General features: G+C 41.9%; 1 long non-coding RNA gene across 10 annotated transcripts in view; it reads left to right on the forward strand.

The window, feature by feature from the left end:
• Positions 1-1,559: 1,559 nt before the first annotated feature.
• Positions 1,560-22,799, forward strand: part of LOC311517933 — a 105,948-nt gene continuing 84,708 nt past the window's right edge. For 6 of the 10 annotated variants that reach the window (XR_014710827.1, XR_014710828.1, XR_014710829.1 and 3 more), the window contains exon 1: positions 1,560-1,964. This is a non-coding gene — a long non-coding RNA (uncharacterized lncRNA). The remainder of the gene's footprint in view (positions 1,965-22,799) is intronic. The other 4 variants (XR_014710833.1, XR_014710834.1, XR_014710835.1 and 1 more) reach the window with 1 other exon arrangement.

The raw sequence follows: 22,799 nt of genomic DNA on the forward strand, positions 1-22,799 counted from the left end.
GTGAGGTGCTCAGACACTATAGTACTGTGGGGACATATGAGCACTTAAAAAAGAAAAGATACACATCAGAAGATGTATAAGAAGTAAATGGAGTGTCATTTTTTCAGTCTGCCTATTACCACACAGAGCTTACCCAGAACCTCTTTCTGTGTTGATAGATGTAGGAGGAGATTATGATGCCCATCCCAGCAATGAGCATATCATCCTAGGAGAGGTAAATTTATAAAAAACAGTTACTGTGGTAAATGGTTCTGATTTAATAACTTATGTCTCTCTAACAAACATGAGGGCTCACACTTGAAAATCTTTACTCATGAAAGTAGTTCTTACATGATGAGTCCCTTTGCTGACCCCTCCCCCCACCCCAATTTGTGTTCCAATTGTTAATTTAAATTAGGATTTGCAGGATTATACACTGAGATATTTAAGTGCTTTTATTATTTGAATAGGTAAAAACCCTTCAGGGCTGGATCCATTGCATCATTTGAAAAAACAAGGTGGGTAAGCTAATATCTCTTAGTGGACCAACTGCTGTTGGTGAGAGAAGCAAGCTTTTGAGCTTGCACAGAGCACTTCATCAGGTCTGGCAAACGTACTCAGAATGTCACAAGGTGGAACAGATTGTTAAGCATAAGGAGATAACACATGTCGCAAGAGACCATTCAAGGTGAAGTGGGCAGTTAACATCCCTGTAGTCCTTGGACAAAGTGTGGGGGGTGGGGTGGGGGTGGGGGTTACTGACTGCTGTAGGGCACCACAAATTCTGTGTCTTTATTGGGGCCATGATTTCTAGTGTCTAGCAAAGTTATGAATTTAAGCTCCCAGGCTCGTCTTTTGAAGGTATTGGGCAGGTTTCCTTTGAGGAGAAGGACTGAGGGGGTCCTATATGGAGTAACTGTTTTGTGAAAAGTGTTCACCCACAGGTGATAGGGTGTTTTGGTCTTTTATCATTTTTCTATGTGAGCTCATTCTGGAGCATAGTGATTGTCTCGTTTCACCCACATAGTTGTTATAGGGGCATTTAGTGGACTAGAGATATACCACATGTTGTGATAGGCTTGTGTAGGACACAGGATCTTGACAGGTGTGTTGTGGGGATATTGATCATTGTAGCATTTGCATCTGTTGTTCTGGCAGGGTCTGGTGCCGCTTTGTTGTACCATGGGTACTGTGTTATATAATTGATTATGTTTTGGCTATATACATTGTATGTTTTTTAGTAAGAATTAAGGTATTTGAATAAATTAATAGGATAGTGGATACTAGTATTAGCCATTTTCTTTTCATGCCTTGTAAGTAACAGACAGGATTTTGTCTGTGTCTATGTTAATTTCGGAGGCCCAGGCCCCAATGTGGGAAAGGACAGTTACAAGATTTAGTAAGGTCTAATTTATGATGCCTTTCTTGTTCAATATAAAACACTGCTATTTGTTACCTTTTGAAGGTCTCTGCAAAGAACTGTTTGTGTGAATGAGGAATGTATGCATCAGGGAAAGATAAGATGTGAAGGCCATTTTTGAAGTCAGATGGCCAAGGGAGGAGGAGTGAATAGACTCAGAGACACCAGAGAACCATCAAAGCGCATCCATGGTTGAGGAGGGGCAGACTGACGACCCTGAGGTGAAGGCTGGCATCCTAAACCATAAGATAATTGATTAAATTGAAACCAGACACAATGACCCTCCCGGAGGTGTTTTGGACCATCAAAAGCTAACACTCACTGAGGAGTAACCAGTCATAAACTGACACAGCAAAATCCACAGACTTCAACGGAGGAAAAAAGACTATAAGAACAGGGTGCTTTGCCATGGGGCTTTGGGTTCGTCTTGCCAACAACTCCAGGAGCATCAGATCATGACCGACAGAGCCCAGCTCCCCTCTGTGACCAATCTGGCTGGCCACTAAATTTGATCCAGACTCTGGACTGGTAATTATAAACATCGACTGGCGGGACTGTGTGCATGGTATGTGTATGTGTGACTGAAAAGTATATGCTAACTGCTGTATTCTCAATAAATGTGGGGTGTTGCCTTTTCCCCTATAAAAAGATCTCATGTGCTTTGTATAAGCATAACAGCTTTGTGTTGGTACATCCTAGTCTGTGGGTAGTTTGCTTCTGATGTTCAGCTTGGCAAGGTTGGATGGTTGTTTAAAGGCCAGAAGAGGAGGGTCTGGGAAAGATTTCTTTCAGGCTGTGGTCCCCACACTGAATATACATTGTGATTGTTTGGGGTAGTAAGTGTGGGATGCTAGATGACAACTAGGCATGTGTGGTTGGTGGTCCCCCCCACCCCTCGCCCCTACATTGAAGCAGCTTCTCTCAGGGTATTTGGGTGGCCCAAATATGCAATCTATTTCTCTAGCGGAGTGTACTTATTTGGAGAAGGTGGTTTTAAGTGTGGTAAGTTATATATACCAGACTTTGTCCTCGAAGTATATTCCGTAGTATCTGAGGGCCTGGCTGTAGATTACAGATTTTTTGGTGTGTTTGGGGTGGTTCCTGGCTCTGTAAAGGGACATGTGGTGATCCCTGGGTTTCTTGTATATAGTTGTCTGTCGGGTTCCTTTCAAGAGCCATAGGTTGGCGCCAGTAAAAGATATTACCTCGTCTTGCTAATATCCTGGGATCAGCACGGCTACAACAGCACTGCCAACATCATTTGAAAAGGCCTTTATGTATTGCGCTGGTACTTTAGTCAGGAATAGATTAAAGGTGTTCAGGTAATACAATGCCTTTGATCCTGTGGTGTTATTAGTTGCACAGCACTTTCTCCTGACCCGTTTTCTTTAGCTATCTGGCACATGAAGCTGCAGCTGTGACAAATGGTGCCTGCAGCTGGGTACACACTATGTACCATTGGCAGTAGGGATGCTCAGAGTGGGGAGGGGAGCAAAAGGGGCACTTTGCCGCAAGCCCCTGGTTTGATAGGCTCCCACACCGAGTGGCATTGGAACCTGGTGCATGGGGGTTGCAGTGTCACTCAGGTTGGCCTGGTCGCGCCTCTGTCTCCAGGAGCTTCCACTGCGAGGTGTGTGTGTGGCGGGCTTGCTCTCCAACCCAACAGGAGCTGAGTATGCGCCGACTTGGTGGGTGAGGTGCTGGGGCCAGTGGCTGCTGTGGGGATGGCTCCACAGGGATTGGTGGTGATTTGTGGGATCTCCCTGGCTCATGTGATACATGTATGTACCATGTGAAAAAATTCCGGGGGCACCCCTGGCTGCTGCAAAGAGGCATGACGGAGTGGGGAGGCTGTGTCAATGGTGGCAGAAGGAACAGGGGTGGGCGTGCTGGCAGAGACAGAAAGTGAGAGGTTCAGTACCAGTCCTGGGCTCCCCCAGCCAGATTCTGCCTAACCCAGGTATCCAAGAGCTTTGGGATCCTATGAAATAAGAAGCACTTGACTTATAATGAACCTGCACTGTGCTATGCCCAGGTCTGACAGCCAGTAGAGGATTGCATAATCCCCAGAGTACAGGAAAGGGAAGTACTCCTTGAGGTCAGAAGGGAGCAGGCGCAGGAGAGAACCAGAGGCTGCATGGGAGGAGGGGCAGAGACTAGAGAAGCTGACTGTGGCGCAAAGACAAGGCAGTCTAAGAACTTGGAAGACATCTCCCCATCCCCAGTGGCTCGCAGTAGCTGCAGCAAGAGGATACAGTGGAGTGGGTTGGTGGCAAGAGGATAGTGAGATGGGCTGGGCTGTCATAGAATCATAGAATATCAGGGTTGGAAGGGACCTCAGGAGGTCATCTAGTCCAACCCCCTGCTGAAAGTAGGACCAATTCCCAACTAAATCATCCCAGCCAGGGCTTTGTCAAACCGGACCTTAAGGAAGGAGATTCCACCTCCTCCTTAGGTAACCCATTCCAGTGCTTCACCACCCTCCTAGTGAAAAAGTTCCTAATTTCCAACCTAAACCTCCCCCACTGCAACTTGAGACCATTACCCCTCGTTCTGTCATCTGCTACCACTGAGAACAGTCTAGATCCATCCTCTTTGGACCCCCCTTTCAGGTAGTTGAAAGCAACTATCAAATCCCGCCTCATTCTTCACTTCTGCAGACTAAAAAATCCCAGTTCCCTCAGCCTCTCCTCATAAGTCATGTGTTCCAGTCCCCTAATCATTTTTGTTGCCCTTCACTGGACTCTTTCCAATTTTTCCACATCCTTCTTGTAGTGTGGGGCCCAAAACTGGACACAGTACTCCAGATGAGGCCTCACCAATGCCAAATAGAGGGGAATGATCACATCCCTCTATCTGCTGGCAATGCTCCTACTTATACAGCCCAAAATGCCATTAGCCTTCTTGGCAACAAGGGCACACTGTTGACTCATATCCAGCTTCTCGCCCACTGTAACCCCAAGGTGCTTTTCTGCAAAACTGCTGCTTAGCTGCTTGGTCCCAAGTTTGTAGCAGTGCATGGGATTCTTCCGTCTTAAGTGCTGGACTCTGCACTTGTCCTTGTTGAACCTTTTGGCCCCATCCTCCAATTTGTCTAGGTCCCTCTGTATCGTTTCCCTACCTTCCAGCGTATCTACCACTCCTCCCAGTTTAGTGTCGTCTGTCCTTAGGGATGGGTTATGATCTGTGTTGATCTTTTCCTTGTAACTGTTAAAAGCAGTTGGGCCTAGGGTGTTTGCACTTTGTGTTTCTGGAAGCTGTAGGAAAGCAGTCCTCGATTACTCAAAGTGTGTATTTATAGGAATCCTGTCGAGCCTAGTGTTTGCAGCACCTACAGCGTTTGCCTTCGAGCTCATAGTACACAGAGCACACAACCAGACATGTAGGATATGTCTACAGGTGAGCTGAGGGGTATAATTCCCAGCTCAGGTGACCATACGCATGCTAGCTTTCATCGAGCAAGTGCGCTAAACATAGAAGTGGGGCGGCATGGGCAGTGGGACAGCCTGAGCAACTTGACTAGATGCCTAGAGTACTGGTGGGATTGTACTTGAGTTGGCAAGCCTACTCCTCCACCTGCACCACCCTGGCTAACACTACTATTTTAGCATGCTGTCCTTATCAAAGCTAGTATATGTGTGGCTGGAAATTACACCCCTCGCTCAAATGTTGATGTACCCTTCCAGCGGACTGTATACCACAGCACTTACTCTGATATTCTGCCATGTGGTGCTTACAACATGTAAAGCATCTTCAGGCATTATAATGCAGTTAATATCTATTAGAATCACTGGAAATTGTTATTCAAACCTATTTGTCTGAGCTTTCTACAGCACTGTCCTTCCCTCTAGGTTTGTTGATGTTAAACAGTTTTCTCATTTATAGTGTGTGTATTCAACACAGAAAATGAATAGTGGACATCAGCAGTGACTAGTATTGATGTAACTGGGAATTTTGCTTTTGAAAGATCCCACCCCAGGGACCCAATTCTCTACTCTATCACTTAGTGTCAGAGCCCTAGTCAACTAAAACCAGACTTAAGTACATAAACATTAAGCATATGACAACAAAGCACTCATGTACAACCTTAAAAATTTACTTAGAAAACTTCATTTAAAAAACAAAATGTACAATAACTGCAGTGTCCTTAGTGTGATGTTCACCAAGTTACACGATCTGGATCTGTAGAAACAGATGCATATTTTAAACCAAACTTCTCCATGCTCTGCCTTACTCCAGAAACTACTTCTTCCCGAAAGTGCGCCAGCAAAAGACAAATTACTTTCTAAGACATGCAGTGCATAATCTTCAGCTTCATTTTTGTACTCAGTCTCTTGGATCCAGGCAAATGTGTCTTCTGCCATTTGGCAATCCAAACCGAAGAGTCCAGTCAAACAAAAGCTGTCACACAGAAATTTTGAAGGGTGAGGATTATCTTTATTCAGTCTTTGTCTTCATAGAGAATACTTTTGTCAAGGGAATGGCACATTACTGAAATAACAGAGATCACATTGCTAATGTAAAATACATATTTAATTTTATTTATAATGGTGCTAGATTTTAATAATTTTGGAATAAGTAGGAAGAGGTCAAGAATTGAAGCATCCTGGGTTCTATTCTATTGCTCCCTTTTGCTGTGTAGGCTGGGGTAAGTGATTTAACCTTTTAAGCTAAAGTCTGATTGAGGTCTAATTTACTTTGAGAGACAATGTATATATTATTGCATATACTCTTCATTACAGTCATTCAAGCACCTAGCTTAGACATCCATCTAGCTATGTAAACCTCAGAAAGTGCTGTTATTTTTAAACTAATGATCTAAGAAAGCAATGAAACTGGAGCTCCAGAAAAAGTTTACAGCCTGATTTTGTTTGGCACTATGATTAATCAGGAATAGCTCCAAATAAATCAATGGAGCTACATAAAACTATGAGCAGTGTTAGGTTCTAAGTTTGCAGCCAATTGTTTGCAATCATTTTGATATGAAATTTAACTGGTTAACATTGTTTCATACTTTAGGATTATGCACTTTCTACAGACTGATCACATGGCTGTTTTCAGCCAATCATTACCCAGGATTCTTCCTGAATGTGACATTTTTTCATTAAAACCTCAGCTAAATGTTGAGAATGAACTCCTGCATTCCCACTGGTACTTATCTGGTCATTAACTGCTCGCAAATGCCAGTATGGTAAATGCAACAGTGGCTGCACACAGAGCTTGAGACAACAACAGGTTTCCTACTTAGACATCATAATACTAACTACCACAGCTGCTTGCTCCCAGGTGTAATTAATGTTTGTCAAGTGCTTTGCGATGCTTGACTGAAAGGCAGGGAAGGGCAAAGAATGATTCCTTAGGATTTTATGCTGTAAAGGTAACAGAAACAGCCAATGTAAACTTCAAGTCCATTAATGGCCAAAATGTATTTAAAACAGAGTATTGGTGCACTGCTGCAATGTGATTTTAACCTTATTTAAATTAGGGACTTGTTGAATAAGGAAGCAAAAGGATAATTAAAAAAATCCTTCAATTTCTCTATTTCTAAGCATCATTTGTCCCCATTGTGCAGAGTGACATATACCACAGTGGCAAAATGATTTCTATGTACAGATGTGACGAGCGGTAAATGAAGTTTCTGTTTGCCACTCGCTAGCACAAAAAGTCAGTGTCACACCATTTATCAAACGATAACATGATGTCACTAACCCTTCAAAAGCAGCCCCTGCCCTCTTCCCGATACGAAAAAAAAAAAAAGCTAACCAAGGAGGCAGTGCCTGAGAGAGGGACTCATTTACAGGACATGTAGGTATTGCACGGAGACAAATCTGTTATTTTTTGACTAGAACTAAACTATGAATCATTGTGTGTGTGTATATATATATATATATATGGCTTTATGAGTAAAAGTAAGGAACATTAGTATGCCTTGTTCAGAAGAGATCTTGATTGCAACAACCATGACCTTAAAATACACGTGAGATAAAATGACAGTGTATGGTGAGATAGCCACGTGCCTCTTTCAATGGGATTTGTGGGTGCTCAACAATCCTGAACATCAGATCAACCTAACTTCTGGCATCCAGGTGTGAAAATTTTGACCCTAACTATTTACTCCTCTTCGTATTGGAGAGCCAACAAAGGTATACAACTGTGAACTGGAGTCTAGACTGTCTTGTGAATCATCCAGGAAACTTTCAGTTCCATTATGATTGCAGAAGTTTTGATGTAAGAAACAGAAAACCATTTGAGCTTGTTAGGCTTGAATTTGTTAGGCTGATGCATTACAAAAATTAAGACTTTGCAAGCATTGTAAACTAAGCACACAGTACCTGATAGGGAAGTCAGCACGAGAATAAGTATAGAATTTTCACAATGCCCTTTTTAGTCACTTTTCTAACTATAATTTCACTTTAACGATTTGTAGACTGAGGACAGATGTATGTGCACAATATAACCATATATACAAACACTACACGGTGTATCAACTAAGGTAGGTTGCACAAAACAGGTCAGAGCCTCAGCTGTAAATCATCATAGATCCATTGAAAATAGCTGACTCTCCATTCCACCAGATCTAATGCAAAGGAAACAAACCAGTTCCCTGTCTATCTCTGCGTAACCTCTACTCTTCCACCCAGAGATGAAGACTTCACTAGTTGCACAACCACCATCTACTACATACCACACATCAGTAGAGGCATCAGAAACAAAGTCTCAGATTTGCACCCATTTCATTACACAGAACAGAACCATCATCAAAGGTAGCTAAAGAGTTTGCAATGCTACTGGCTCTATTAAATGTAACTTCCCAATGCATTCCATTACAAATTCAGTTTTCGTTCAGTAATCCAAAAACCAAGGTTTATTTGGTCCTAGTGGTCATAGGGGAAGCCATTTTCAAAAAGACAAATGCTTTGTTGCTTTTTGTAGAGTTGGATGTTCAAAGGGTGCTTATGCATCCTTTTTTTAACAGGTGGCAGATGGAGTCATGACAAGTAAAGATATCCAAATGAATACGCTTTTACAACGAAAAAGAAAATACACTTTCTGAATCGAACTATAAAAAATAAAATACAATACTTTCTGCTTTTTTCTGAGACTACTACAAGGTTACCAACACAATGGAGGAGAGCGAGGTATGCAGTTGTTATTTGAGTGTGACTGTGTCTTGTTGTGGAAGTGCACCTTAAACCTTATTTGCTTGGGTTTGTAACTTTTTTATTTTTGTACGTTTTTAACTTGCTCATCATGCAATATGCTGGTATTTGCTCAAAACCGTAACAGGTTTCTTTGTGTGGGCTGATATATTATGCAGCATCTCCTCTTGTTTAAATCTGCTTGTTAAAATGTGCACTCACACACACCCGCAATTGAAGCATTCACTCAGCGGGCAACCTGGAAAATTCTAGCATTCTAACGGAAGGCACGTGGTTAAATATAAACTCACCCCAATGAACCCTTACCTCTCAAATCAGACTCTTGTCTATTTCTTTAAATCTGGTTTGAGTTGCAGAGCGCTTTGAAGATTTCAAAAAAGGACTTTGGGGGCAAAGTTCCTGAAAAGTCTGTTAAATTAATATCATGGTAAAACCCTCTGTGAAGAGAGAATACCCTAAAGCAATTCAGTGTTACAGATGTCCTCAGAAGATGATGATGTGACTCCCTACTTTACTGTTTGTTTAACATCCTTAAGTCTTTCTAAAACTTAAGCCCCTAAAACTCTGCTTCAGTGATATCCCCACCCCTACCCCCAGAATGCTTATTTTGAGATGTCCTGGAGGTATGGAAAAGTGATGAGCTCTCTGCATTAAAATAAAATAAAAATACTGGACTTGTCCCCTCTAGTGTTTCTCTACCAGTAATCCCTTAGGACGACTTAGTAAAAAGCTGCCCCCAAATTTGACCTACATCAATGTGCTGAAGGCTTTTACCTGAGTGAAATCCCAGTAGCATTTACAATGTTGCAGACCTTGAGCAAACATACATAATAAATTCAGAGAGATGCCTGATGTGCTCTTCAATATTTGATGCCCCTGCTGCTTTTTATAGCTGAACAAAAAGCTGAAAGGCACCACTGTAGCTACATTACCCCAGTATCATTGGCTTCAAGAACAACAGTCTGTTATTGATATCCCTGCATTTAAAGGAAAGCCACGTTATTTTAAGGTAATTGGTCCTTAAAACCTTTCCTGAAACCCCATTTCACATGGCTACAGATTCTCTTCATTCCGCTATAAATGCAAGCCAAGCTGAGCTTTTTTTTTTTATAAAGAAAAATGAGTTGCAAGCATTTTTCAGACAGCCATCTATTTCAATATTTCACTAACCCTTTTTATTTATGGAAATTCAGTTTCTGAGTCACAAGTAAAGAATTGAATATCTAGTGCCATAAATCAATACAGCTCAGAGCGGGGGGAAACTTGAATTTTGCTCTGAAGCCAAAACTCATCTTGAAAACAATTTAACAGTGGTAGACTGAGTTGCTCAGGGCATTGATTATGAGGTCTAGAGCTCTTCTCCTCTAAGTTGCTGGTGTGAATCCACTAAACCTGGGTAGTGACAGAAAGTCATTATCATCTGATGGCTGGAGGATATCATATGTAAAATGGGTTGATTTCAATCTATTTCCTATTTGACAGGACTCCACTTCACTGAATCCACCAACATGATTAGCTCTGTTTGGCATAGAAGCCAAGGACCGAAGGAATACAGAGAATGAATTACTGACATGCCCAGACCCCAAGTTGTGGTTTCTGCACAAGGATTTGGTATAAGGAATCTTACACTGCCATTTCCCATGCTGCACCTGTTCTGCGGATAAACAGAGCTCATTGCTTTTAGCCTGTTAATCTATCTTAGTCTCTTGGGCATTGTATTTTCAGTCAATCTGTAGGCACACATTGCCATGCATAGATATGCAGTCCTGTGTGGTGCACACACTTCTAGAAGTGTACACCCACATCTTCTGCCTGCCCAGGCACATGGTTAGCTAGACACCTATCTAGTCAGGTGCATATGCAAATCAATCAGAAATGCATCCAGTACTGCACAAGCCCATAGGCGCATTTATGTGATTTTGAAAACAGATTAAGCAGCAGCTTCCTTAGAGATGGAACACTTTGAAATTTCAGGTGCAATATGTAGCTTTTTAGAACATTTAAAAACATTTCACGACTCAACATTTATGGCAACAACAACAAAAATGTCCACTTGGTGTTTATTTGGAATTCTCTACTTGCCAGCATGGCGAGTTACATTTTGTTAAGGGGGCAAATCCATTTTCCAGTGACCAACTCAAGCATTTGAGCTGGGGCTAGGAGGATAAGTGGGGAAAGGAACCCTCTGATCCTATGCCATGGAGTGTGCAGAGACCTGCTCTAGTCTTAGCTAGCTGCAGGAGCAACCATGGCTCTCAAAGCACCCCTATACAGGAGGCAAAGCTCCAGAGCAGCATATTTTCCAGCCCTGCCTTCTCCCACACATGCTCTACCCTTACCTGCCCTCATGGTGTGCAGTGAGCCATTGCAAAGCAAACCCCTGCATCTCACCGGAGCTGCATACCCACTGTGCATTCCCCTAAATCAGGTGCTACCTTACTATGATGCATCATTTTCCACTGCCAGAAGATCTTCCACAGGCAATGAGACAAGGACATTATTTGCCCTAAATCTGCACCAAAGCAATAAGACCTTGTGTCTTCATGCATCTCCCATCACACGTCTATGGAAGATTGAGCCCGAGTCACCCTTCAGACACCCTAGTGTAAATCAGGAAAACATCCAATGAGTTACACCCGTGAAAAACTGGTGTTTGCATAAGTTACTACCGTTTTAAATGCAGAAGTTCTTGCAACAATGCTAAGAGGAAGGCAGGATGTGGGAAGCTGCAGCAGGAGGGTTGTGGTGGGAGTCGTGGGGCATCTTCCCCACTCTATCCCTCAGAGAGCCTCCATACCTCTCTCCTGTTCATCTGTATCATGAGAGTTGGGAAGGTTTTGGGTTCCCCCCCCTCTTTGGGTCCCCTCCTTCTGTGTCTCTCCTTCCCTGGTGAACCTTTGGATTCTCCCTGTGCACCCACCACCATGTCCCTATGTGTTCAACATTTCCACATAATCAACCCCCACCCCCGATTAATTCTGTCTTTTCCTTTCCCAAAACACATGATTTATTTTGTGCAATAACTGACCCATTATAGACAGGAATCCTGAGTAACAATGTCCTTCCATTGATAGATTGTTCCCAACTCCATACACAGAAATCCTGCGCATCTCTCATTCACAGATCTGGCAATACCCCTTCGCCTTCCTACTCCCCTTTCCGCCACATATGCTTAAAGTTAGGCATGTATTTAAGCACCTTGCTGCCTCAGTGCCTTGCCCTCCTTCCCTTCTTGCTTTTCCACTGCTTCACCTTCCCTCCTTCTGCTGCTTTTTTCCTCTTTCTTTCTTCATCCCACCCCATTTTCCCTCTTCCTAACTGCCTTTTCCCAGCCTTTCCTCTGTAAACTTTGTTCCTATCTCCCCATTCCGTTATCCCTTTTACCTCTTTCCTTTCAATAAGTTATCACTGCAAACACCCTTAATTCATAAATTACATTCTATGCTCCCTGCCCTGAGTATTAAATCAGCCCTCAACCTCTCTGTGCATAATTTCCAACGTTATGATTGCATTTAATTACGGTAATGTAAATGCTATTCCCACAGGATTACTTATTTAACATATTTTTCCTGCCACCTTAAAATATTATTTTCAGAGGCAGAATACATAAAAGTTTAATAGCATTTATTCAATGAAACTACCTTAATTTAAGTATTGGGGGTAGCCGTGTTAGTCTGTAGCCACAAAAACAACAACGAGTCCGGTGGCACCTTAAAGACTAACAGATTTATTTGGGCATAAGCTTTTCTGGGCTAGAACCCATGCATCCAATGAAGTGGGGTCTAGCCCATGAAAGCTTATGCCCAAATAAATCTGTTAGTCTTTAAGGTGCCACTGGACTCCTTATTATTACCTTAATTTAAGCCATTTTAATCATGAAAACTGGTAGATGTTTGTTCAGTTTTCAAGTAAATACATAATATAACTTCATAGCTACCCCAAATATTTTTCCTTCATCTCACTCAGCTGTTTACTGTTTTTCTTTCCCTCTAGCTGGTTATTTCAGAAATTCTCCTGTTTGCACTCATGTTTATTGTTGAACTGTTGCTGTTATTGTTGTTGAACTCATGAACTGTTTGTTCATGTTTATTGAAATAAAAACTTCAAAATAAAAAACGAGAAATTACAGTCACAATCAGAATAAATCCCAAATACAAGAAAAAATCATCCACCCCCTCCCACACAGACTCTTTGGCCTGAAAACTAGAAGATTAATCCAGTATCATAAGTTGCCCTGTACTGTTCATTCCCTTTGAAGCAGCTGGCATTGGCCACTGTCAGAACACAGGATTTTGGACTAGATGGCCCATTTGTCTGACCCAGTATGGCCATTCTTATGTTCTCATTCCTGAAGCACACTCTGATATAGTGCTCTCTAAACTGTGAGCCACAGTGCTAGAATGCTGTTGCCTGAACTTGCCAATGGGAAATGCATCTTAAAGTTGTATGTAAGAGAGAGTCGGCTGTGCTGTTGCAGAAACAAACAAACAATTGTAGGGGCCTCATCCCATTTTTCTTACCAGTACTCTATTTCTTCCCTTGTGACATTTCCCAGTAACACTGGCATATGAGTGGCCATGCATGTGAACTCTATGAAAATTAGAAAACAAAACCCAACACCATCAAGAAATCTTCAGGGCAAACTGTCCCCAAACTCCCTTCTTTAGCTGGCAGGTAGATTATACTTCTCTTCATTACCCCAGAACATCTGTAAAAATAACCCGGTCAATTTCACCCACAGTTTTCCGGGGGAAGGATACACATATGCTGTATAAATGCTAAGGGGTATCCGGGATGTTTTAATTAACCTCGCCCTTTTTGCCAATATCATGAACCATCTCTTCCACCTCAGTACCTTAACCTGGTGGGAGGCAAACTACTTCTCCCAGTTCACCTTAGTTACTGAATCACCACCAAAGAAGAATCACAAAATATCTATCACCCTGGGAGGACTCATCACAGTTATGGACTTCTCTGGAAGCGAGAAAGAGCACCCTGAAATCCCCACCCACAAAGCCTTGCTCTTCATGTTAATCACTGCTGCAGCCACAGCTGAATAATTATGTGACGTGCCAAAGAATGTGTCCCTACCTTCCTCACTGCCCACCAGCACTCTGCCATCATCTGCATGGGTGAGGCTTTCCATTCATAGCATGCAATTCCTCTCCCCCTTAATCCCTGACATCTTCTGTCACCATTCACTGCCCACAGCAAAGAAAAACCATACAACAGTGGACTCAAGGGAAACCCAGGCCTTATCCCCAAATGTGTCTGTATAGCCTTTCTCCTCCACCCATTTACTAAAGAGATGCTTAGTGCATGAACATGCAGGAACCTCAGTCAGTTAATAAACTGTGGGAGAAAACCATACAATCCTGTGGGAGACAGGACCGACAATAAGGAAGGAAGATTCACGCTATCAAAAGCTAACCCTGCTATTTTCTCTGTGGCCCAATCTCAATTACTTCTCATAAACTACATAAAATGTCACCATGTGATGTTTAACGGCATTACACTGAGAAGGATGCAATAATTTCCCTGCTATTTCCCTCAAACCCTTGCCTAGAATGGAAGCCAAAATTTTGTAATATGTGTTCAAAAGAGGAATATCTCCCAAATCCTCTTTTTAAAAAATATTAAAAAGCCTTCATAAAAGGAAGATCCCAGTGTGCCTTTAGGCAAGGTATCAGTGACAGCACAAGAGCATCATTGAGAGTGGATCCATAAACTTCTGAAAAAATGCCATTCAAACTGTTAGCCCCCAGGATGTTCCTTTCTTCAATGACAAGCTAGCTGCACAAACCTCCATTTCCTCTATTGGTCTCACAAGTGACTCCTGTTCCTTATCTGCCAGTGTTGAAAAACCTGCAGTACTGTCCAACTCCTGCTACAGCTGGGAAGGAGAAATGGTTTGTTCCTGAAATAATTTACTGTAATATTCCTGAACTATCCTCAACATGCCAACATTCCATATCCTGCTGCAATCTCTTTTCCTTACATCCTGAAAGTATATCAGAAGAGGCCACCCCACCTTTTGTCCTAAAGTCCTTTGTAAATTTAGCTGATGCCAGCTGGTCAGAAAACTACAGTTTGCACTGTAAATCATCTGATCACTCAAGTAGTTTTTGCATATACCCTTTGCACTTGGCTTTACTGAATTTCATCTTTTTGATTTCAGACCCTTTCTCCAATTTATCATTTTTTGAATGCTAATCCTGTCCTCCAAAGTGCTTGCAACCCCTTCCTAGCTTGGTGTCATCCTTAAATCTTATAAGCATACTTTCCACGCTATTATCCAAGTAATTAATAAAAATATTGAATAGTACTGGACCCAGGACTGTATAACTGACCACTGTGAGGACCCCACTAGATACACCCTCCTAGTTTGACGGCGAACCATTGATGACTATTCTCTTTCAAACAGTTCTGCAACTACCTTATATTAACTTCATCTAGAGCCCACTTTCCTAGTTTGCTTATGAGAATATCATGTGGCACTGTGTCAAAAGCCTTACTAAAATCAAGAGATATCATGTCTACCGCCAGTAACCCTGTCAAAGAAAGAAAGTAGATTGGTACAGCATGATTTGTACTTGACATATCCATGTTGGCTGTTACTTATTATTTTAAACTTCATGCTGTGATCATCGAGTCGCTCCGCTTAGCAGCATGTCACCATTACAGAATGAGCCTCTTTACACATCCAAGATGTGTTGTTTAAGATGGTATTATTAAATTGAGTAAAACTACAGACTCTGCTCAGACTTACCAAATCATATATGTTTATCACACGTCAGTATTCAACAAAATTGGGCAAGTGTGCTAGTATTTTTGCCGGCAGATATACTGTGAGTATTGAATAAACAGTAGTCAAATATCTAAGGATATATTTGTCCTCTGCCTGTTTTGCTGGTATTTAATTGGTGTGAGAGGTACAATGTTCACCAGTCTCCAGGTCTCTGGGACCTCACCCCTATGTTTGTATGGCACCTAGCTCCTGACTGAGGCCTCTGGGCACTACTTAAGAACATCAGAATGGCCATACTGGATCAGACCCATGCTCCATCTAGTCCATTATCCAGTCTTCTGACAGAGGCCAATGTCAGATGCTTCAGAGGGAATGAACAGAACAGGGCAATTATTGAGTAACCCGTCCTCTGTTGTCTAGTCCTAGTATCTGGCAGTCAGAAGTGTAGGGATAACCAGAACAGAGGGTTGAATCCCTGACCCTCTTGGCTAATAGCCAACAATGCACTTATCAGCCATGAATTTATCTAATTCTTTTTTTGAATATTTATCAATATTCAGTAATGATGATGGTGATAGTAGTAGACATTTTTAATGCGTTTAGTACTTTGGGCAGAATTGACTTTTAGAGTTGTCTCCGTCATTTTGTTTGCCTGTTACTTTTGTTTTCACTAAATAGCCTGTCCTCAGGCATTTGAGAAATGTCCCTGAGCGCCTGGTGGATAAAGATCTATGAGAAAATAAAAATGTATACTGCTCATGAAAATTCATGTTTTTGCTGAATTCTTAATCATTTCATGCCTCCACCTGAACATTATGTCATTGCAAAAGGCAGTTTCTACTGGGAAGTCAGAGAATATGTTACAGCTGTGTTATGCAGGTTTTGCACGTAAGGCTAAAGGCGGAACTTGGAAGCTCCTGGATATTGTATAGCATAACCCCTTCCCAGGTCCATCACTAGATTGAATGATGCCTCAGGGCACAACGTTAGCCCATGAAAGACTCAAAGGCCAAGAATAGAATTAATTCAGGGCATGACACCTCAGAAAACCTCTCTTCAATGTTTCTTTGGGCCCAGCAAAAAATATACTTATTTTCATTGTTGTGAAATTTCACAAGAATTGTGAAAAAATATCTCATGGTGCTATTTGGGTTCTCCTGCATCAACCTACAAACACTTCAGTGCAGCTCCCCTTCCTTCTGTGTTTCTGAGGTGGCTTTGCCTTTTTCTATGCTTCCAGAAAAGCTGTAATTCTTCCCTTTTCAAATGTTTTTATGTTCTTCCCTTCAGTGCTACAGAAGACTGGATTGAACCTTATTACACAAAACAAAAATAATTTGCAAAATTAAAAACTTTCAGGCAAGCAGACTGCTTTTCAAAAAGGCAGAAACATTTATCGAGGAAAATACCATAAATCATGGGCTGGACCATAAACCAAGAGATTATCTGAAAAATTTCTGAGTTCTTCGAAAAAATGCAGTATTTCTCTACTTTACTATATGGGAAGATGGGGACTGATGTAATTAATCATGTTTATTTCAAAGAAACTGGAAAATAGTTCCATAATTACATTGGTGGGAATAGTTGGTAATTATTCTAATTATAGTAGAAAGGAGTAGATATAAAATTTTCCAAAAGTGCATAAACCCAAGAGGCTGAAAATCTTCTAGACCTTTGGGAGACATTTATTGTCTCATTCATATATCGGTATGGTTACCATAATTACCTCTAAAAGAGCTGCATCTCGCTATACATAATTATTCCCATTTTGAGTAAGTTTAGGCCAGAGGTGGGCTAACTATGGCCCACGGGCCACATCTGGCCCAGCCCTTGAGCTCCTGGCTGGGGAGGCTAGCCCTGGCCCTTCTCCTGTTACCCCCCTCCCCTGCAGCCATGCCGCCACGTGGGCAGTGTGGCTGGCTCCGGCAGGGCGGTGCGGCTTCCAGTCCTGCCACTCTGAGCGGCATGGTAAGGGAGCAGGGAGTGGGGAGCAGGGGGGTGGATAAGGGGGTTCTGGGGGGGCAGACAGGGAGCAGGGGGCAGTTGGATGGGGCAGAGGTTCTGGGAGGCAGTCAGGGGATGGGGAGCAGGGGGTGTTGGATAGGCATGGGAGTCCCGGGGACCTGTCAGGGACTGGGGGTGGGAATAGGGGTCAGGGCAGTCAGGGGTGGGGTCCCGGGGGGTAGTTAGGGGCCGGGGGGGTCCCCAGGAGAGGGCAGTCAGGGGACAGGGAGCAGGGGTGGTTAGATAGGGGGTGGGGTCCCAGGGATCCGGTTAGGGGTGGGGGGTCCTGGAAGGGGGCAGTCAGGGACAAGGAGCTGGGGAGGGGTTGGATGGGTTGGAGTTTCTGAGGGGGGGAGTCAGGGGGTGGATAAGGGGAAGGGGGCCAGGCTGTTTGGGGAGTCACAGCCTTCCCTACCCAGCCCTCCATACAGTTTTGCAACCCCGATGTGGCCCTTGGGCCAACAACTTTTCCCACCTCTGGTTTAGCCCATTGAGACTAACAAGTAGAAACTTTCTGGAAATTGGGTTTAATTTGATGATGCATAGGTGCCCCATTAAAGAGGTTTTTCATGTTAAAAATGGGAGACTGGCTTTGGACACTGATTACTCAAAGCAGATTGGACGGGGGTGGTGGGGAATCTTTTTGATAATGTCACATGCATGCACTAACTTCTTGTCATACTTAAGTGCTTTGCTGGATCAGTGCCAGGGTGCCTAGCACCTTACAGGATCAAATCTTTAATTCTTATGGTTATAACTCTGGATATTCTGATTATCCATATACATTTCCTCCAAATTATTGTATGATTAGGAAAAAATAAGGTACAAATGCTGTTTTCCACACATGTTCTAATAGTAATCAGCTATTTCTGGATGTGCATTATTAGACTTCGTGCCCCACAGCCTATCTGAGGCTTGCTGCACTAGCTTACTAATGCATGTCATTCTGTGGCTTATTGCTTAATTACATTGCCTTGTGGCTCAGTTTGCTGAATTGCTACAGCTGATTGCCAATCTGGTTGGGAACGAAGTGTCATACATTGGTTTGATTATCTCTGAAGTAGCAGTATAGTCTTCCATATAAAATCTTGACTCAGCCCTGGGGGACTAATTATGTAGAATTATAAAATAAATTTAAACATAGTTCCAGCCCTTGTACTGAATTTTTTTACCACCATTTGGCTAGAAAGTCACTAGCCACAATAACATCTCCCCTCTCATTTCAAAGTGCTCTGCAAAAGAATGTGTGTGAGAAAGGAAGGGAAAGTGAGGGCTGAGAACAACCAAGGAAATGTCAGGCCTTTTTGATACTGGTCTTGGCTCTGCCACTGACTCCGGTTGACCTTGAAAAAAAAATCATTTCAGTACATTGGCCCAAATCCTCAAAGGTATTTACTTCCATTGAAATCAAGACACAGATTATAACAACCATTTCACAAATGGATAAAGTAGGCACAATGGCCCAGATCCTCAAAGGTAATCGATGGGAGTTAAGAGTCTAAATAAACACCTTTGAAGATCTGGGCCATTGTGCCTACTTTGCTCATTTGTTAAATGACTATTATAATATCTGCCTTTCTTAAAGGGGTGTTGTAATGTACTGGTGAAGTGTGTGATAATGTCATTCTCAAGCATTTGGCCAACATAAGGGATAGAAGGGCCTACTACTTCTTGTACTAGCAGATAGCTCCCACTGTTATACCAGCTCCAGCGGTGAAGGTCGGTTATGTTGGAGTTGAAAGACCAAGGTTTGTAGTACCAGTTCCACAGGGGCCTGTACTGTAACTGTGTCTACGTGGATTTATTGCACTGTGGGGCTTAATTTAGTCATATTTATAAAGTGCTTTGAGCTCCTCAAAGGAAAGAGGGTTATTTAAATACAAAGGAAGTTGTCTTCTTCACTGGGGAGGAAAATATGGTGTGATTTTCATAAGGTTTGAATAGCTTCACTTCCGGGCCATGAAATTTTGAAAACTTAAACATATTTTCTTTTTCTTGTGATTTCAGTTTTATAATAAAACAATAATAAAAATACAGTACTTTGGACTTTAGCAGCCCCTTCCATCAGACAACATCTAAACAATTTACAAATGTCAGTGTATTTAACTTCACAACACCTTGCTGAAGTAGGATTGGTGAGCAATATTATTTCCATTTTACAGATGAGGAAACTGAAACACAGTGGAGTTAAGTGACTTACCAAAGGTCAAATTGGAAATGTGTGTCAGACTCATCAAATAGAACTCAGGTTTCCTGATTCCAAGACCTTTGCCTTAAACAAATATACATAACAGGCTTGGAAGAAATCGCCAAATGAATGATACTGGGACCTGATTAATAAAGAATTGAAGGAGGGTACCGTAATTATTGCCAATCATCATGGATTTATGGTAGATGGATCCCATCAAATTAATTTATCTTTTTTTATGAGATTGCAGGTGACAGTGTTGATGTAATATACTTAGATTTCTGCAAGGCATTTGACTTGGTACCATGTAACATTTTGATCAGAAAACTAGAAAGATATAAAATTAACATGGCACACATTAAATGGATTAAAAACTGGATAATTGTTAGGTCACAAAATGTAATTTTAAATGGGTAATCTTCATCAAATTGGTGTGTTTCTAGTGGGGTCCCTCAGAGATTGGTTCTTGGTACTATGATATTTAACGTTTTTTATTAAATACCTGAAAGAAAACATAAAACCATCATTGATAAAGTTTGCAGATGATGCAAAAATTGGGGGAGTGGTAAATAATGATGAGGATGGGTCACTGATACAGAGTGATGTGGATCGTTTGGTAAGCTGGGCTTAAGCACACAATGTCCGTTTTAATATGGCCAAATGTAAACGTATACATATAGGAACAGAAAATGTAGACCATACTTTCAGTATGGGGGACCCTATCCTGGGAAGCAATGACTCTGAAAAAAGATTTGTGGTGGTGTGTGGGACGGCTGTGGGTGGGGGGGTCACAGTGCACAATCAGCTGAACATGAGTTCTCAGTGTGACACTGTGGCCAATCCTTGGATACATAAACAAGGGAATTTCCAGTAGGTGTAGAGAGGTCATTTTACTCTGGTTTGATGATGATGTGACTGCTGATGTAATACACAACTGCTGGTGCCCACAATTCAAGAAGGATATTGACAAATTGGAGAGGGTTCAGAGAAGAGCCATAAGAATGACTAAAGGATTAGAAACCATACCTTATAGTAGTAGACTCAAGGAGCTCAATCTACTAAGTTTAACAAAGAGAAGGTTAAGTCGTGACTTGATTACAGGCTGTATGTATCTACATGGGAAGCAAATATTTAATAATAGACTCTTCAGTCTAACAGAGAATGGTATAACATGATCCAATGGCTGGAAATTGAAGCTAGACAAATTCAGACAGGAAATAAGGTAGCTACTGTAGAGACTGATTCTTCATCCCTGACTCACTGAGACAAGGGCATTCCTCTGGAACAATGCAGCTAACCAATGCACTCTGGAACAATGCAGCTAACCAAACCCAGGATGAGTTCAGGAGACCTGAGATAAAGTATTCACGGCTGAGGCACAAGGAACTACTAAGGGAGATTAGAATGATCCAAAGTCTGACAAATTTTAGAGAGAGACAAGATAGGCAAGGTAATATATTTTACTGGACCAACTTCTGTTGGTGGAAGGTACAAGCTTTTGAACTACTTGGAGTTTTCCTTCAGGTCTGGGGAAAGAAATCAGAGTGTCTGAGCTAAATACAAGTTGGGACAGATAGTTAAGCATAAGGGTTAACACATGTTGTAGGATCTCACTTGAGATGGAGTGGGCAATAAAGGTTGGATTGTTATATATAAGGGGTTTCAAGAGGGCCATTAACAGTTAGCAGGCAGGTGTATGTCACAGATTGTTGTAATGAGCCATGAAACCAATGTCCCTGACTATCAGTGTCCAGCAGCGTTATGAATTTAAGTTCCCAGGCTCGTCTTTTAAAGCTGTTCTGCAGAGAAGAATTCTGTGTAGTTCAAAACCTTTTCTACCAACAGAAGTTGGTCCAATAAAATATATTACCTTACCAACTTGGTCTCTCTCATACAGCAACACTGCAAACAAATTTTAGAGAGCACTACAAGACTTATTTATTTGATAAAACTTGCCCAAAGGCGACATATTTAACAACACTCTCTTACGGAGAGAGGACAAAGCCCTCTCAATCATGTCTCCCTTTCTTCTACTTCACTGAGATTGTCTGTGAATGCATAGTGGAGGGGAAAGAGACAGGGAAATCTATTCATTTCTTTTCCCACAGAAACATAATGACCACAAGCAAGGAGGCAGTCAGGCAGCACCACTACGCAACAGGCAGACAAAATTATATTAAGCAGCACTGATTGAAAATGTTTATAATTTACTCTGAGAAGTCATTGGTGCTGGAAGGTGGAAGACCTCATAGCGGACTAGGCTTATACTCTACAAGGACAATTTCTGAAGCATACCTTACATGTGATGAAATCTTGTATATTCCAAAGGCAAAAGTTTGCTCTTCAGAAGTAGGTTATGAGCTCAGAGAGAAGAGTTGTATTTGGAACGGATAATCAAGCTCTTTGTAAAAAGGAGGTGACCCTTCAAATTAGACCCAGGGAAATCTTTTCTGCCTGTGCCTTCAACTTGGCTGCAGAATTTTAACAAGAAGCTCTGGAGAGCTCCCAAATTCCTCCACCACTTCCCTGAAATAGCTCTCTTTCTCATATCCACAGTCTTCTCTCCAAGCCAGTGAGATAGCTTGGAAATCTGGCTCATGAGCACAGCTGATCAAAAGTCAGAATTTCTGTCCTCTGGGAAATTCCGATATTTTGACACTTGTTTTCATCCTGATGAAAAGGTGAAGTATCAAAAATTGTCACAGAACAAAAGGTTCAGAAGAATTTTGATTTGGAAATAGCCAAATGTTTTATTTCAACTTTTTCTATCAAAATAAAATGTTGTCATATTCCCGAATCAAAATGTTGTGCCACATGTTGGTTCAACATTTAACTGCATCTGCTTGCTCTGTCGTGGTGCATCTTGCCCCTATTCTCCCGTAAGGGCTGGGCTTCCCTGCCAGACTACAGCTCCCATGATGCACCTCAATGGTTCAGCCAGAGGGAGACCAGGGTGTAGCACTGGAGATGTGGCCGGGTCCACAGAAGTAAATAGGGGATGAGGCACTTCAACGGCAATACCCACGAAGTACTAAGATGGTTCAGGCAGATGCAAATTAATGGAGAATTAACCCAAAATTAAAGGTTTTAATTCCGGTCAACTCAATCCAAAACTAAACATTTTGTTTCAATTTTCCCAGCAGAAAATTGAAAATATTTTATGGCAAAATTCTGTTAATTTGATGACTGAAGAAACCACATTTTCCACCGGAAAAAAAAACATTTTCCCAACCAGAACTAATCATGAGTTCTACTTGCATAATCTAATATTTAAATTGTTCAAAATGCACTAAGAACATG

This window comes from Lepidochelys olivacea (assembly GCF_965140295.1).
Source record: "Lepidochelys olivacea isolate rLepOli2 genome assembly, chromosome: 3".
Classification (NCBI taxonomy): domain Eukaryota; kingdom Metazoa; phylum Chordata; order Testudines; family Cheloniidae; genus Lepidochelys; species Lepidochelys olivacea.